We start from the raw sequence: 18,511 nt of genomic DNA, 5'->3' as shown, positions 1-18,511 counted from the left end.
GTAAGTCTCAATCAGTTCTTGTTTTAAAGGAAAATTACAGATCTGTGCACCTCATTTCCACTCTCAGAATCTATGGACTTACTAGAGATGCCTTACAAAATTGTTTGTAGTAATTTAGAAAGAAGCAGGAAATATTAATATTTGTGAAGTTAAGTTAATTTCTGTATTTCTGTAATTAAGTTAATTTCTGTAACTTCTTACAGAAAGTACTGTATTTCTTTTTTATACTTTCAAGGTGAGTTGCATGCAATTAGATCACCATATTCTAATTATCTTAGTATCTGGCTGTCCTTTCCTCACTGCCTATTCTTTTTCTAGCACTGTTGATGTTGGGTTTGGTCTTAGGTCTTATGTTCCTATCAGTCACCTCTGTAGATGACTGTTCTTAAATCACTCACATGGTTTCAACTATCACCATCAATGGGTACCTAGCAAAGTGTATGCCTGTCTCCAGTATTGACCCAAATCCCAGGGGAAAAATTTTAACTGCCTTATCAATATCTTAATCTCTATGTCTCATTAGTACTATAAAGCCAAAATGTCAAAGATCATATTTATTCTGAGTAAAATCCCATGATCAATTTTGGCCCTTTCCTCTCTCAGTCTTCTTTGTGCTCAAGGTAGCATGAGGTCCTATTGATTTTATCTTCTAGGTATATCTCATCCCTTCCTTTCTATCTGCGTGATCATAAGCCTGGTTCTGCTCCAATCATCTCTCATTTGAACTACATAAAGAAACTGTAGCGGGTCCATAATTTTATGGGGTTGTATGGGACAGGGAGTGTCCTAACATGGAAAGATGACTGATAGGAGGGGGATGTTTAGAGTAACTTGATATTGTTCTTATCTTCCAAGAAATTCGGAAGAATCAAATTACCCTTCATTGACTCTGATCAAAATAAAGTACAGAGAATAAACAGTGAATTAGAATTCATTTGTGATCTGTCTAAAAGCCAATAGTGTTATTAAAAAAATATTTAAAACTTGTCAAAAGACTCCACACCCAATCTACTAGAACTCATACAGCAATTCAGTAATGTGGTAGGATACAAAATCAATGTATAGAGATCAGCTGCTTTCTTATACACTAACAAAGAAAATACAGAAAGGGATATTAGAGAATCAATTCCATTACTATAGCACTGAGAACCATAAGATACCTGGGAATAAACTTAACAAAAGAGGTAAATGATCTGTACTTGAGGAAATACAGAACACTCATGAAAGAAATTGAAGAAGATAGCAAAAGAGGGAAAAGCACTTCATGCTCATGGATTGGAAGAATAACATTGTTAAAATGTCTATACTGCCTAGAGCCATCTATACTTTCAATGCTATCCAATCAAAATTCCACCGGCACTTTCTAAAGTGCTGGAACAAATAATCCTAAAATTTGTATGGAACCAGAAGAGACCCCGAATTGCTAAGGTAATGTTGAAAAGAAAAACAAAACTGGGGGCATCATGTTGCCTGATTTCAAGCTTTACTACAAAGCTGTAATCACCAAGACAGCATGGTACTGGCACAAAAACAGACACATAGACCAGTGGGACAGAATAGGGAGCCCAGATATAGACCTGCAACTTTATGGTCAACTAATCTTCGACAAAGCAGAAAAAAAAAAATATAGAACAGAAAAAAGACAGGCTCTTCAATAAACAGTGCTGGAAAAATTGGACAGCTGTATATAGAAGAATGAAACTTGACCATTCTCTTACACCATACAAAAAGATAAACATGAAATGGATAAAAACCTGAATGTGAGGCAGGAATCTATCAAAATCCTAGAGGAGAACATAGTAACCTCTTCGACATCGGCCAAAGCAACTTCTTTCAAGACATGTCTCCAAAGGCAAAGGAAACAAAAGCGAAAATGAAATTTTGGGATTTCATCAAGATCAAAAGCTTCTGCACGGCAAAGGAAACAGTCAACAAAACAAAGAGATAACCCACGGAATGGGAGAAGATACTTGCAAATGACACTACAGACAAAGGGATGATATCCAAGATTTATAAAGAACTCCTCAAACTCAACACACACAAAACACATAATCATGTCAAAAAATGGGCAGAAGAGGGGCACCTGGGTGGCTCAGTGGGTTAAAGCCTCTGCCTTCAGCTCAGGTCATGATCCAGGGTCCTGCGATCGAGCCCCACATCGGGCTCTCTGCTTAGCAGGGAGCCTGCTTCCCCCCCTCTCTCGGCCTACTGCTCTGCCTACGGTGATCTCTGTCTGTCAAATTTAAAAAAAAAAAATGGGCAGAAGACGTGAACAGACACTTCTCCAATGGAGACATACAAATGGCTATCAGACACATGAAAAAATATTCATCATCATTAGCCATCAGGGAGATTGAAATCAAAACCACATAGAGATAGCACCTTACACCAGTAAGGATGGCCAAAATCAACAAGACAGTAAACAACATGTATTGGAGAGGATGTAGAGAAAGGGGAAGCCTCTTACACTGTTAGTGGTAATGCAAGTTGGTGCAGCCACTTTGGAAGACAGTGTGGAGATTCCTTACAAAATTAAAAATAGAGCTACCCTATGATGCTGCAATTGCACTACTGGGTATTTACCTCAAAGATACAGAAATAGTGAACAGAAGGGCCATCTGTACCCCAATGTTCATAGCAGCAATGGCCACAGTTGCCAAACTGAAAAGAGCCAAGATGCCCTTCAACAGATGAATGGATAAAGAAGATATGGTCCATATATACAATGGAATATAATTTCTCCATCAGAAAGGATGAATATCCAATTTTCGTATCAACATAGACAGGATGGGAAGTTATACTGAGTGAAATAAGTCAAGCAGAGATAGTCAATTATCATATGGTTTCACTTACTTGTGGAGCATAATGAATAACACAGAGGACACTGGGTGAAGGAGAGGAGAAGTGAGTTGGGGGAAATTGGATGGGGAGATGAACCATGAAAGACTGTGGACTCTGAGAAACAAACTGAGGGTTTTGGAGGGATAGGGGTGGGAGGTTGGGAGGGCCTGGTGGTGGGTATTAAGGAGGGCACATATTACATGGAGCACTGGGTGTGGTGAATAAACAATGAATCTTGGAACACTGAAAAAATAAAATTAAATAAAAAAAAAAACCATTTTCCCGGGGTGGGGTGGGGGATATTTAAAACTTGAAAATAAGAAAAAAAAAGAGATAAGTGATATTTTCTATGGGGATTTAGCAGGCCTAGACAAGATCATTCCATTATTTAGGGAAATGCACTTTTATTAAACTTACTATTCACTTTTGACTAGAGGACCCTAGCTCAATGAAGTTAACTTGTAGATATCCTGTTCAGTAGAAATGCAAATAATTTTTGTACAGCAGGGGAAAAAATGTCAGTTTATAGTTTATTACCCCAATGAACATTAACCAATTTCATAACTATCCTAGCAATTTTATTCTAACATTCCTTTATTAAAGAGCCTATAAATACTGGCTTTGCCATCTTCCTAGTTCTGTCATTAATTAATGAGATGAATAAAATGTTTGATATGTTCATTTCATATTTATATGGGAGTCATAATTTTTAATTTTCAAAAAAATTATGCTTTACCAGTGGCTTAGAAGTAACTGATTTTTAAGAAAACCTGCTTTAACTCATGAAGAGCGTCTTCGTTTGCATTGCTGGAATAATATAAAGGGAGAAAAGCTATTACTGAAGCTAGATTTAGGGGCGCCTGGGTGGCACATTCATTTAAGCATCTGATTCTTGATTCCAGGTCAGATCGTGATCTCAGGGTCATGAGGCTGAGCCCAAAATTGGGCTCTGCACTAGCCATGAAGCATGCTTAGAGTTCTTTCTCTCCCTCTTCCTCTGCCCAACTTGCTCTCTGATCACTTTCTCTCTCAAATAAATATTTTTCTCTTTTTAAAAAGTTGGATTAAAAAAATAAAGTCAATAAAATTTGGTCATTCACATTACCAGTGATAACCCTCTTGTATCTACTATCACATTAACTCTGGAAATAGACCCACCTGAAACAGACTGGAAATTAATCAGAAGAGAGGTTTAGCAGGCTGCTTCCTTTTTTGGTGGGTTGTTGCTCATTGTAGCATCCTGACCAATTTCTCAAAATAGTTGTGTTTTTTACTTGACTACAATCATAGTCTTTGGAAAACCCTTTTTGCTCCCATTTTTCTGTGCTATGTGTAATACAATGAAATAAAGAAAGCCAGTAAAAGAGCTGAATGAAAGGACTACCAATTTAAAAACAATTAAAAATATTTTTTTCTCTATGACATATTTAGTCAGATTGTAGAATTTAAGGCCAACGGAGAGCAAAGAGTTCACTGAATATTACAAAGGTCAGTATAATTTTGTAGCAATTGCAGTGATGACTGAGAGAAAAAAAAAGTCAAACTTTCTTCAGCTCTTTGGTATAATAATCTCTAACTTCTCAAGACTTATATTAACAGTGATAGCCTTAAGCTCAGAATCTAGCACTTGACTAAATATGGGCTTATACTGTTCTCCAGTCATTTTTAGAATGCATGTTTTATCATCTATAATGGAAAGGCAATTGAAATCGTAGTCAAATAATTCCACTGTTCTGCAGAGCTGAAATCTTTCTTTTACTTTGTGGGCATTCCTCACTATCTTAAGCATGCACTGGAGGCATCAAATACAATTATCTTTATTTGCGCTGATTGGCAATTTGAAATTTTCATTGCAGTTAGGTTTTACAGCTAGAGGACAAGATTGCAGAGTTGTTGCCTTACAGCAGAAATGGTTCTCTTCTGCCCCTTAGAACATGCTCTACCCAAGATGCAATTTTCTAGGGCTCAATGCTTTTCACAAGACTGCAATTGCTTAGTGAATGCATAACAATCATCTGGAGAATCCTGTTAAATGCAGACTTGGATTCAGTTGGATGAATCTGAAACCTGAGATTGCATTTCTAAGGTGATCCTAGGTTATGTTGATGCCGATGCTGCAGGCCAAGAATCAATGCTTTGACCAACTACACTTAGAAAGTTTGTTTTAAAAGCAAATGGCAATCCATTTTGGACTTCTAGTTTCTGAATAAAATCAGGAAGCAGAGCCATCTACTTTAATATGGTTAGGATTTCAATTAGGCTTTTCCAATCCCTCCTTATTTCACTAAGAATATTATGCTTCTGAAAACCCAAACTAATTCTTGGAGTTGATCTATCTCATCTTCCATACAACTTGCAGTGACATCTTTGCCCACAGAAAGATATTTCATCTTCTTAGCTCGGCATCCATGATTTCTGTAAACTACCTAAAACTGCCAATCAGTTATAATTTTTTTCTCTCCAGATGCTCTTACTCACCTGACACACATATTTACGTGGTTGAAGTTAATAACTCCCTCATATTTGGAAAACATTTCTTCTACTTCTCCACTGTTTCTTTTCCTTCTTTAATATCAGTTCATGATGCATAATTCATTCAATTGACTTGATTAGTAAACATTAAAGTTTACTAATACAAGGTCCTTGTTTTCAGGAACTTACATGGAGAGACACACATACAGAGACACAAAAGACTATTTCAACTACTGATAGGTTCTGTGACATTGATAGACCAGCATAATGTGGTTGAGAGTAATGGTGGGGAGAAGGATGTTGGTAAGCTAAGAGGCTGGGTAAGATCTGAGAAGTGATATTCATGTGATCTGAAACCTAGATAAGAGGGAGGTGCACACTGAAGGTTTGGAGGAAGGTTTTCCAAGCTGAGGAACAGCAAATACAAAGATCCTTAGTACTGAAAAAGGCATTTTTGATTACTGACATGTCAAATGCTTGAAGAAAATGAAAGAGGCACATGAGGAGCAAAAAGAGGAGAAATCAAGTACAAAAATATTAAAAAGAAGTTATGCTCTCAATGCCAGCAAAATGACACAAGACCATCAGAAAGTGTTATAAAAAAAAATCCATATAACTGCTCCACAAAAAAGCTTTGAGATTCTTCCCACCTGCCCCTTTCCACCACTAAAGAGAACGTGTTACCAGGAAGAGCAAATTCTTAGGTACAGTTTGGGTTTCCCCCATAAATTCTGTAATGGGTCTGGTCCAGAATGCCAAAACAAAACAAAACAAAACAAAACACACAAAAAAAACAAACAAAAACCACCTCATCTACATGGACAACCAATATGTAGTTTCTCTAAAAACTCAACACTCAGTTGAGTTGAGTTGAGATACTGCTGGTATCCCAAATACTCTCCAGTCCCACTGGAATCCTGAGGCACTTGGTAAAGAACACAGATGCAACTTGTGTGATAATCTCCATATCTGGCACACTTACTTTATACCCAGAAATCATATGTAATGACAGCATACTGGAATCTAGTCCACTGAAAATCTTTACAAACATCATGCTGCCTACCACAGCAAGTTTGTTCCAGAAAGGATGAAAAATGAGCTTTGAGGTTCAGACTTGTAACTTGACTGTGGGATTCTGTGATGACTCCTTCATTTTAGCCCCTGTACACCATCCATGATGGATATCACATGCTATGATTCTTCTGTGGAATCAATAATGGCCCTCACACACATTGTCCTCACAGAATTACCAGGAGACTTTAAATCTGTTAACATGCATTTACATATCTATAATTTATTGAACAATTAAATATATGACGCTGTCTTCGGAAAGCTAGAGCATGGCTTCCTCCCGCTGTGGCCCATCCTCCACCCCCCCTTCTCATTTTAAATACATCTGGAAACATTCCTTTTAAACTTATCTTGCAGCTTGTCAATGATGCTTCTTTTTTCCACATCCCTTAATTAACTCTTTTCCTCAGGCTTGCCTGGGGCCCTATTGATTTCTTTCTCCTGCACAATATCATCAGCAGCAAGGAGCTGCTTTGTGATGACTGTGGAACACATTGCTGGCATCTCACAGACGTGCCAGGGCCACACGTGTCATGAGTAGACTCAACTGAAATGACTCACTTGGATAAGAGGAGTGAGCCCCTCAAGTGCTGCTGAGTTGAAAAGAAGATTTACACATTTAGTGACTTGGGTGAAAAAAAAAGAGTAGCAGAAATAGCTGTGATCTAAGGAGATGAATTATGGGAAAAAAGGATGGAAAGTGTAGAAGAACAATAATTTCAATGGCATTGGAGCCCCGTGAAACAAACCCAGAATTTATTTGCAAATAGTCAGCTCTCAGGCAACACTTGTGGAATTTAATATTTAATTTTTTTAAAGATTTTATTTATTTATTTGACACAGAGAGAGAGATCACAAGTAGGCAGAGAGACAGGCAGAGAGAGGGGAAGCAGGCTTCCTGCTGAGCAGAGAGCCCGATGTGGGACTCGAGCCCAGGACCCCGAGATCATGACCTGAGCCGAAGGCAGAGGCTTAACCCACTGAGCCACCCAGGCACCCTAATATTTAATTTTTAAACTGGATTTCAGTACTGAATGATTTTCTTTACTTCATAAAGGACTATAAATTAAACCATTTGAGGTTATTTAAAATATATATATACACATATATACATATATGTGTATGTATATATATAGACATATATATATGTGTGTGTATGTGTATATGTGTGTGTGTGTATATATATATATATATATATATATATATATATATACTTGCTCTTAAATTCTAACAAGTTTGGGGGCAGCTGGGTGGCTCAATTGGTTAAGCATCTGCCTTCAGCTCAGGTCCTGATCTCAGGGGCTTGGGATCAAGCCCCTATCAGGCTCCCTCTGCCTGGCACTTTCGCTGCTTAAGCTGTCATAAAAATAAATAAAATCTTAAAAAATTCCTAACAAGTTCACAGTTTGCTAATTCTGCCATCAGGCTTCATTTGACCACCACTCAATATAGCTGTATAGTCATTATGATCTACCTATCTATCCATCCATCCATCCATCCATCTATCTATCCATACATCCATATATCTATCTATCTACTTATCATCTATCCCTAACGGTGAGTGAGGTCAGACATTGCATGTACATGTACAGGTAACCACATCAACCACTAATGGTAAGAGCATAAAACGTACAATTCTCACCAACCTTAAGAAAATTCAGGGGCTCATGTATAATTTCTTATTGGGAAAAAATCATAAAGTGATTATTATTCATAGAAGCTCATACTTTCGGCTCTGTGGGACTAAATGAGATTACGATATCTTAAATATAATCGCAACATCACTACATTTAATTTACAACTCTGTACCACTTGTCTGCATGTGGCTGATCTTGCTGCACTTGAAAATGCAGAAATAATCAAGCTAAATTATTTCCATTTAGTAATGGATCATTATCCCTCTTTTACTATTTGCTACTGACTCATAATCAAGGTTTGGATCCAATCAATAATTGTGTTCTTTTCTCACTAGGGTAATTTATATTTCTATATCTGTGTTGAGGGTTTTTTTTAATCTCCTTATGAAGCATCATTCTTAGAGAATCATATATTAATTTTGGTGACATTTAAAATACTCTTTAAGAGAACAGCTTTTCTGAAACAATAAAAAGATCACATAATTATATCACATAATAATATTAGCTCATTTGCTAATGAAAATATTAAGAAACAAGTATTGCTACCTCAATCCAGTGCAAGGTACTAAATATTCTCATACTTCAGAAGATTTTTTGAAAAAGATGCAATGGCTGGAATTGAACTGAAGTGTTTAGAATGCTGGTTGGCCCAGAGTAGGCACTCAATAAACAACTGCTGAATTAATAAATGACTGGCATATTAATGAATTCTGCAAAGAAATAAAAATTATCTGAGATGTGAACAAATGTGACATGAGTAGATCCATTACCAATTCACCCTACAAATCAGAGTAATTTTGTAATGATAACTAGAAGAAAAATGCATATATCAGTGAAAGAACATTTTGGCAAGAATAACAATTGATGATTCCTTGAGAAAGGATGTGTTTCAAAATTCAAACCTGGTATCATTGTGTGATGGGGATAACCACTCATCAAAAACAATCTTACATATAAAAGTACAATTTATATTTGTTGTCTTCCTGAGGTATTTATTTGTTAATCCTTTATTTCTCCTTATTTTGGATCTGAAAAATAGGTTAGGGAAAACCTACTCTCCTTCTCAGACCTTTTTGACTTAAAGCTAAATGAGCGTGCCATCTGATTAACTCAGCCAAACAGGCATTACTAAATGGACTCAGATCAGTCAAGTCGGTTGCATGCCTGAATTAACTACTTGTTTAAACAAATTAACCAGTCAATTCTGCCAAAATACTAAGTTCTCTTATCCCTGCAAAGAAGACCAGACACCCTGAAGCAGAGAGGATATAATTAAAACATCTTATCATAGCATAGCAAACTTAGCAAAATTGGTGTGAAGTTAATGAAGGGTACACAAGCAGCTTTTTTCTTAAAAAAAAAAAGCAGCTTTAAATAGAAAATTGCTGTGTCCATTAACTATATAAACAGGAAAGGAGACAACAGATTCACTGGTCTTTCATTACTCCATAGCAATTCTAAGTTAACTTAAGGTGACAATAGGAGGCACATTGTTTGACAAACAACTTCAAAAATAGAGCCCGGTGTCTTCCACTGCTTGATATTTGTGTGCTGTGTAATCCCCTCCCTTAAAGTCTAGACTGGATTTACTGACTGTCTTTCAATACATGAAATACAGCAAGAGTGATAGTCACAGAGGAATGGTAGCTTCTGTCTTGAGTTGTCCTCTCTTGCTGGTTTACTATGAGGGAAGGAAGTTGCTATGCTGTAAACTGCCCCATGGAGAGGTCCATGTAGCACTGGGAACTGCCCACTGCCATGAAAGCAGATCCTCCCCAGTCATGCTTGGAGATGAGACCACAGCTCCAGTCCAAACATTCATGACAAGTTCTCTGAGAGACCCTTAGCCAGACATGGAGCTAAGCGGTCCCTGGATCCCTGACTCACAGAGATTGGGAGATAACACATGTTCATGGCTTGAAGTCACTAAATTTGGGGATGATTTGTTATGCAGCAATAGATAACTATATCACATTGCTTCCTTCAATTCACAGGCAGATATAAGGTGATATAATTAAAGATCACCTTCAGATACCTCATCTTTATCTCTGATGGTAGACTGGGAACTCTGCATTCAGTAGTGCCTCTCTAGATTGTAGACACAGAAATACTCATAAATACTAAGCAAAATACTCCAGCATTGTATTTCCTTGACATGCAGACTGACGCTTAACCTTAGAGGGTAGTAGAGTGGCGAGTAACAAAGTCCCTAGGCCAGATTGCCTGGATTCAACACCGAGCTCTGATATATAAGAGCTATGTTCCACTGTTCTAGTTATTAAAATATCTGTGTTTCATTTCTCTCACCAGTAAAATGGGGAGTAATACCTACCTCACAGGGTACTGTAAGAATTAAATGAATTAAACAAATTTAATGTACTTAAAAGAGTCCCTGAGATATAGTAAACACTATGTAGGTATTACTTGTTTATATTGGAAAAGAAATCCTGAGGACTATAAGACCCAAATCTTAGAAGCATGCTCATAATAAGAGGAAGCACTTGGGATAAATCTTCAGAGCTCAAATCTGTAGAAGTTAAGATGATAAAACATAATTCTCAAAGGCTAACAATTGGAACCAATGTGCCATATGGTATTTTGGAGGGAATTACATTTTCTGCATCATGAGACATATGATAAAATTGTAAGAAGTAGTGAGCCTTTTATTTCAAAATTTCTTCTAATTGTTTTAGGGGAAAGTCTCTTGGTAGATGGATCCCAGGAGGCAGGCTGACATTCATCTCTTTAAACAAGCCTTCAAATCAACCATTTCAATGATAAGGTCTGTTTAAATTCCAGGATTGAGACATATCACTGATCACATATAATTAGGTTTTTAAGGTGATTTTGAATATCTTGCTCTCTTTATACAATAATCTTCAACACTCTGTGCCCTCCCCAAATAAAAAAATTAAAGAATCACAAAAACCTCCAACTGGGCAGTCTTGTAATGATGTACTAGCTAAAGTATTTGAACCAACATTTTCAAAGCAACTTGAAATAGCTTAAATAGATTTCTCAAATCCTCCATTATGTATGAACAAAAGCACCTTGGTGCCAGGAGCTTATGGATAGTACTCTGAGGCAAGTGGGTGGCCTATGGATATTTTGAGTTTGTGTTAAGAAATGAAAGGACAAAGAATTAGAGATGGACTCTAAAGTCAGGGCATCCATGTATGATTTCTGGATTTGTAGCCAGCAGGGCATTTGGGGACTGTTCCTAAAAAGGTCTTTGCCTCTGCTTTCTCTACTGTAAAAAGGGGTTAATAATAGTACTGGCCACGTAGAGCTGCTAAGAGAAACAGTAATATAATATGCACACACCACTTAGCATTGTGCCTGGCAAAAAACTGGTTCTCAGAAGACATTAATGGTTGAAGTTATTGTCATTAGTATTATTACTGCTGTTGTAAACATTCAGTATCTTTCTCTTCTCCTATTTCTTGCAACCAAGGCAAAAATTTTCTCCTCTGCTTTTTCTCCTACAACCCACATTGAATTGCTGGGGAGGGAATGGTACAGTTGAAACAATCATCTTGGATGGAACTTAATGCCCAAGAATGATGACTGGATTTTGGTGTAAAATAGAACATTGCTACTAAACTCAGCACATCAGAATTAAACCTTTCAATTTGGCAAATGCAAGAATAATTAATATATGTGTGTTGTTAAAGTACAAATGAGAAGACAAAAATTTACAGTTTTGTTAAAATCATATTTTATCATTTTGTAACAAATAAATGAAAGACACAATATTTCATCAAACTGATCAAGCAAAATAAAACATTAAACCATGTACACATTTGCAAGCACATGTGTATACACATGATATACACATACATCCATACACCTCTATTAGAATAATAAATTGGATATTTTTGTTCTGAACTCTAAACTTACTAAAACTTATCTCTAAGATGCTTTTCCTACTGAAACCATCAGCTTGCTAATGGACAATATTCAATCCTTTGAAAACACATTTCTAGTATAAATGACCTGGAAACTACAGTCTATAAAGAGCAATTGCCCTCTATCCCAAAGGTGGTTTTTGTAATTCTACTTCCCCCTCCTCTCATCCAGCCTCATTCTGTACAACTCCTCTCCACAGGCCAAGTCTGGTCCTCTGCTCTTTGGCTGACACAGTGCCAGCATCTGTGGCTACTCATCCTGTTCAAGTTGTCATCTTAAAGACAGGGAAAACAGAAAGGAATGAGGCTTCCTGAAATCAATGTGACAGCACCACGACTCCCCTATAAAAACATTGCCATCTTAAACTTAAGAGAGTTCAGCATTTGGACAGAGATACGAATCTTGTCATTTTTTTTTTTTTTTTAAAGACCAAATAACAAAGGGAAGGCAGAAGGAAGATTAGAATGGCATTGAAAATGAGAAAATTGAAGGCTGAGAAATCCTGATTAGACACATTCTTGAGAAGAGCTTATTGAATATGTAAGAAGGCATTTTATATCTTAACATTTTCCTGGGTGAAAGAGAGATATTTCTTAAATTTAATCCAATGCGCCTAGTAAAGTGATAAAGCTTTTGATTTTAAATTGTATTAGTGTGGAAGTACATGTTTTTCTTCCTCCTAAAATCTATGTGAGGCTACTTAAATACTTAAATAAAGTCAATCTATTTACTGCATATTCTATTTACATAAGTATGTATGAATCATATTAATTCTAATTTTAATTTTTAAAATCTTTTTTTTTTGACAAATCTATAAAATCACAATGCTTCAGGGTAAAAAGAAATGACCAAGTGGAAAACAAATCCTTTGAAAGAAAGCCAACAACAACACTTAATATTAATCTTGTTTCAAGCTAAATTTACTTCAGAGACTCTCTACAAAATCATTTTTGCTGCCTGTGTTCAAGTGGAAATCAAATATTGTAGATACAATGGAAGCTCTCAGCTACCCCCAAAGTAATAAGTTTGCAATACAGTTTTCTCACAGGGGAATCTCAGAATGCTTTGAAGTGCTTACCTTTTTATGCCTACAAAATAATTATATCTGTGGTTATAATATAAATGAATCTTCTTCAGATGTAGCCAATATGTGACAGGGTTGGATTTTATTAAGTATTACACTTTGGAAATCTGCTATCCACAGAGCTAAGTGTGTTTGAATTATGTCCACTCAACTTGACAAATCTGAAACAAAGTATCGCCCATTCCTCATTAAAAATATTGCAGATGTGCTTGGAAGTAAGCATTTGGAACTAAAAGATCCTAACTCTCACCACTCTGAATAAAGTGCGTGATAAATTTTAGGCAAATTTCACTTGTAGAATGAGAAAAAATTGACCAGGAATCTTATTTAGTCAAAACCTAACATATGAGGAAACCATGCAGTCATGGTCAGCAATAACAATAGCTGGATTTAGGTACTTTGCAGTTTGAATGGTGAGATTTGAACATGAGATTTTAAAAATTTAGCCATGGGGGGGCGCCTGGATGGCTCCGTGGATTAAGCCGCTGCCTTCGGCTCAGGTCATGATCTCAGGGTCCTGAGATCAAGCCCCGCATCGGGCTCTCTGCTCCACAGGGAGCCTGCTTCCTCCTGTCTCTCTGCCTGCCTCTCTGTCTGCTTGTGATCTTTCTCTCTGTGAAATAAATAAATAAAATCTTTAAAAAAAAATTTAGCTATGGTTCTCTAGTTGAGGAATATAAGCAATAATAGTAAATAAAGGAAAATATTTCATTACTCCTTTCCAAAGGGGTCGAAGATAGACATGTGACTCTCTTGGAGGATATACTCATTTTCAAGTATTAAAATAAAAACACACAATCAGTCAAGTAAGAGAAAAGTTATTGTTTAAAAGAAAGAGCACAGATATCACCCCATACCTGTTAAAATGGCAGAGAGAAAGGGAGAGAATCTCAGGCAGACTCCCCACTGAGTGTGAAGTCTGAGACCTGAGGCCCAATCATGACCTGAGCTGAAATCAAGAGTTGGGTGTTCAACTGACTGAACCATCCAGATTTCTCAGGTTTGCATATTCTTGAATAACTTTCACCCCCTCAGCTACATTTTACACTCACCATTGAAAAAAAAAAAAAAAAACTAAAACCAAAACAAACAAATAATAGAAAAAAAACCATAATAGGTGAGATACTCTCTTATTTGCTTCAAGATTTGTCTTTCTAAATATTCACAGAGCACCTACTGCATGGCCTGTGCAATATGTGAGAGATGCAATAAGAACATCTCCAAGAAAGGACAGCAAGAATATAAAGATGACTTGTAGAGGCACACAAGAGAAACAAGATAATATGAGATCAGGTACTAAAATGTATGGCAATAATATAAAAGAAGTAGAACTTCTAATGCATTCCCTATCAAAATACCAATAACATTTTTTCACAGAATTACAACAATCAATCCTAAAATTTATATAGAACCACAAAAGACCCTGAGTAACCAAAGCAATATTGTAAAAGAAAGGCAAAGCTGGAGGCATCATAATTCTAGACTTCAAGTTATATTACAAAGCTGTAGTAATCAAAACAGTATGATACTGACAGAAAATAAACACATGGATCAGCAGAACAGAATATAAAACCCAGAAATAAACCTACAACTATAATGACCAAGTAATTTTTGACAAAGCAAGAAAGTATATCCAATGGGTAAAAGATAGTCTCTTCAAAAAATGGAGCTGGAAAACTGGTAAGCTATGTGCAAAAGAATGAAAGTAGGCCTTTTTTTTATACCATACATAAAAATAAACTCAAATGAATTAAAGACCTAAATGTGAGTCCTGAAACCATAAAAATCCTAGAAGAGAGCACAGGCAGTAATTTCTTTGATTTCAGCTAATAACAACTTTTTTTCTACATAAGACCCCTAAAGAAAGGGAAATAAAAGCAAAAATAAACTACTGGGACTCCATCAGAATAAAAAGCTTCTCCACAATGGAGGAAATAATCAATAGAACTATAAGGCAACCTACAGAATGGAAGATATTTGCAAATGACATATCTGATAAAGGGTTGGTATCCAAAATACATAAAGAACTTATACAACTCAACAACCAAAAATCAAATAACCCAACTAAAAATGGGCAGAAAACATGAAAATATGTTTCTCAAAGAATACATTCAGATGGCCAACAAACACATGAAAAGATGCTCACCATCATTTATCATCAGGGAAATGGAACTCAAAACTACAATGAGATATCACTTCACACCTATCAAAATGGCTAAAATCAACAATACAAGAAACAAGCAGGTGTTTGCAAGAATGTAGAGAAAAAGGAACACTTGTGCACTGTTGGTAGGAATGCAAACTTGTACAGTCACTGTGGAAAACAGTATGGAGTCTCCTAAAGAGGTTAAAAATAGAACTATCCTACAACTGAATAACTGTGCTACTGGGTATTTACCCAAATAATATGAAAACACTAATTCAAAAGGATATATGCACCCTATGTTTATTACAGCATTATTTACAATAGCCAGATTGTGGGAGCAGCCCATTGCCCATCCACAGATGAATGGATAAAAAAGAGGTGGCATATATATACAGTGAAGTATTATTCACCCATAAAAAGTGAAATCTTGGAGAGGGGGAGCAAGATGGCAGAGAAGTAGGAGACCTATATATCATCAGGTCCCAGAAGTTCAGCTAGATAGTTATCAAACCATTCTGAACACCTACAAGCTCAACAGGAGATCAAAGAGAAGAAAAGCAGCAATTCTAGAAACAGAAAAGCAAACACTTTCTGGAAGGTAGGACATTCAGAGAAGTGAATCAAGGTGATATATAAGAAAAGAGATTGTAAGGGGAGGGGCCAGCTCTGGGCAAGTGAGAGAGCAGAGGAGCACAAAATCAGAACTTTTTGAAGTCTGCTCCACTGAGGGACATTGCTCCAGAGGCTAAGCGGGGGGTAGGGCAATGTGTGGAGCCTTCATGGGGACATTGTGGTCTTAGGACTCATGGGGTCACAGGAAGACTGGGGGTTCCTGAGTGTTGCAGAGCTCCCAGGTATTAGAGTGGGGAAGCCAGCTAGAGAGACAGAGTTGAGCAGTAGGCTCTCAGCTCAGTTACCTTAGACCATGATCCGAGGCACAGTTGGGCTGCTATTTTTCAAGCAAGAACCCCAAAAGTGGGAGATCTAGAGATGCCCTTTCCTTCTTTCTCTGGGAGGAGTGGCATGGAAATGCATGGCAGGAATCAGCTGGGTTTGGAGACTCCAAACGGGGCCATGTGCCAGAGATAGAAACACTTACTCACAGGCCATGTGAGCACAGAGTATGGCAGGGCACGAGGGAGACAGGAGTGATTGACTGCTTTTCTCTGAGGATGCATTGAGGAGTGGGGCCCTGAGCTCTCAGCTCCACCAGGCCAGAGACTGGAAGGCCACCATTTTCAATCCTGTCCTCCAAAGCTCTACAGAAAGCAATTAGGGAACAAAAGCTCCCAAGAGCAAACCTGAGCAGATTACTTAGCCTGACCCCTGGCAAGGATGGTCAATTCCACCTTGGGCAAAGACATTTACAAATTACTGCAATAGGGTCCTCCCTTGGAAGATCAGCAAGGACATCCAGCCAAGAGCAAGTTCACTGATCAATGAGAACTGTGGAACTCCAGAGCTAGGGGAATGCAACACATAGAATTCATGGCATTTTCCCCACGATTCTTTAGTCTTTCAAAGTTAATTTTTTTATTTTATTTTTTTCCTTATTCTATTTAAAAAAAAATCCCTCTTTCCTATTTTAACCTTTTTAACTATTTTATCTTATCAATACCTTTTAAAAATCTTTAAAAATTTTCATCATTATAGTCATATTATATCCCTTCATTGTATTTATTTTTTGTATACATGTAGGTTTTTCTTTCTTTAAAATTTTGGGATACAGTTTCTTCTAAGAGATCAACACAAAACCTAAATCTAGCACATGGCTTCCTTCTAGTCTCCAGCCTGATCACATTCTTTCCTCCTGTTGTTTTTTTTTTCTTTTTCTTTTTTCAAACAACTTATCAATTCCTGTTTTGAAATCTTTTTTTAATTTTCATCTTTACATTCATATCCCATCTGTTTGTCATGTTTATACTTATTTTTATATAATTTTTCTTTCTTTAAAATTTTGGAAGGCAGTTTCTTCTAACAGACCAAATACACCCAAAATCAAGTGTGTGACTGAGTCACACACTGGTGTGTGTGTGAGTGTGTGTATATATATATATATATATATGTTTTTTTTTTTCCTTCTTTCTTCTCCCCTCAGTATAGGGTTTCTTCAGATTTGCTTACTGTATATTTTTCTGGGGTTGTTGCTACTCTTTTAGTATTTTGTTCTCTTATTTATCTATTCTCATCTGGATAAAATGACAAGGTGGAAAAACTCATCTTAAAAAAAAAAAAAAAGAACAAGAAGTAGTACCGATGGTTAAGGACCTAATTATTATGGGCATAAGTAAGATGCCAGACCTAAAGTTCAGAATGACAATTATCAAGGTGCTGCCTGGGCTCGAAAAAAGCATGGAAGATATTAGAGAGTCACTTTGTGGAGAAATAAAATCCCTTTCTGGAGAAATAAAAAAACTAAAATCTAACCAAATTGAAATAAAAAAAAAGCTATTAATGAGGAGCAATAAAAAATGGAGGCTCTTACTCCTAGGATAAATGAGGCAGAAGAGAGAATTAGTGATATAGAAGATCAAATGACAGAGAATAAATAAGCTGAGCAAGAGAGAGACAAAAAACTACTGGACCATGAGGGGAGAATTCGAGAGATAAGTGATACCCTAAGATGAAACAATATTAGAATAACTGGGATCCCAGAAGAAAAAAGAGAGGGAGAGGCAGAAGGTATATTGAAGCAAATTATAGCAGAGAATTTCCCTAAATTGGCAAAGAGAAAAAGATCAAAATCCAGGAATTGCAGAGAACTCCCCTCAAAATCAATAAAAATAGGTCCACACCTACTCATTTAATACGAAAACTTACAAGTCTCAGTGACAAAGAGAAAATCCTTAAAGCAGTTTGGGACAAGAGTTCTGTAACATACAATGGTAGAAATATTAGATTGGCAGCAGATATATCCACAGAAACCTGACAGGCCAGAAAGAACTGGCATGATATATTCAGAGCACTAAACAAGAAAAATATGCAGCCAAGAATACTTATCCAGCTAGGCTGTCGATGAAAATAGAAGGAGAGATAAAAAGCTTCCAGGACAAACAAAAACTAAAAGAATTTGCAAACAACAAACCAGTGCTACAGGAAATATTGAAAGGGGTCCTTTCAGCAAAGAGAGAGAGCCTAAAAGTAAGAGGCAATATACAGTAACAGTCACCTTACAGGCAATACAGTGGCACTAAAATTCAGATTCATCAATAGTTACCCTGAATGTAAATGGGCTAAATGCCACAATCAGAAGACACAGAGAATCAGAATGGATAAAACAACAAACAAACAAAAAACCCCAAACCCATCAATATGCTGTCTGCAAGAAACTCATTTTAGACCCAAAGACAC

At 36.8% G+C, this 18,511-nt stretch overlaps 1 protein-coding gene across 1 annotated transcript in view; it reads right to left on the bottom strand.

Moving 5' to 3' along the window:
* DCC (DCC netrin 1 receptor) overlaps nucleotides 1-18,511 on the bottom strand; it is a 1,182,017-nt gene that overhangs the window by 233,773 nt on the left and 929,733 nt on the right. The window lies entirely within an intron of this gene.

This window comes from Meles meles, chromosome 12 (assembly GCF_922984935.1).
Source record: "Meles meles chromosome 12, mMelMel3.1 paternal haplotype, whole genome shotgun sequence".
In the NCBI taxonomy this organism is placed as follows: Eukaryota; Metazoa; Chordata; class Mammalia; order Carnivora; family Mustelidae; genus Meles; species Meles meles.
Note: the sequence above shows the minus strand (reverse complement) of the source record. Positions and strands in the feature narration are given on the sequence as shown.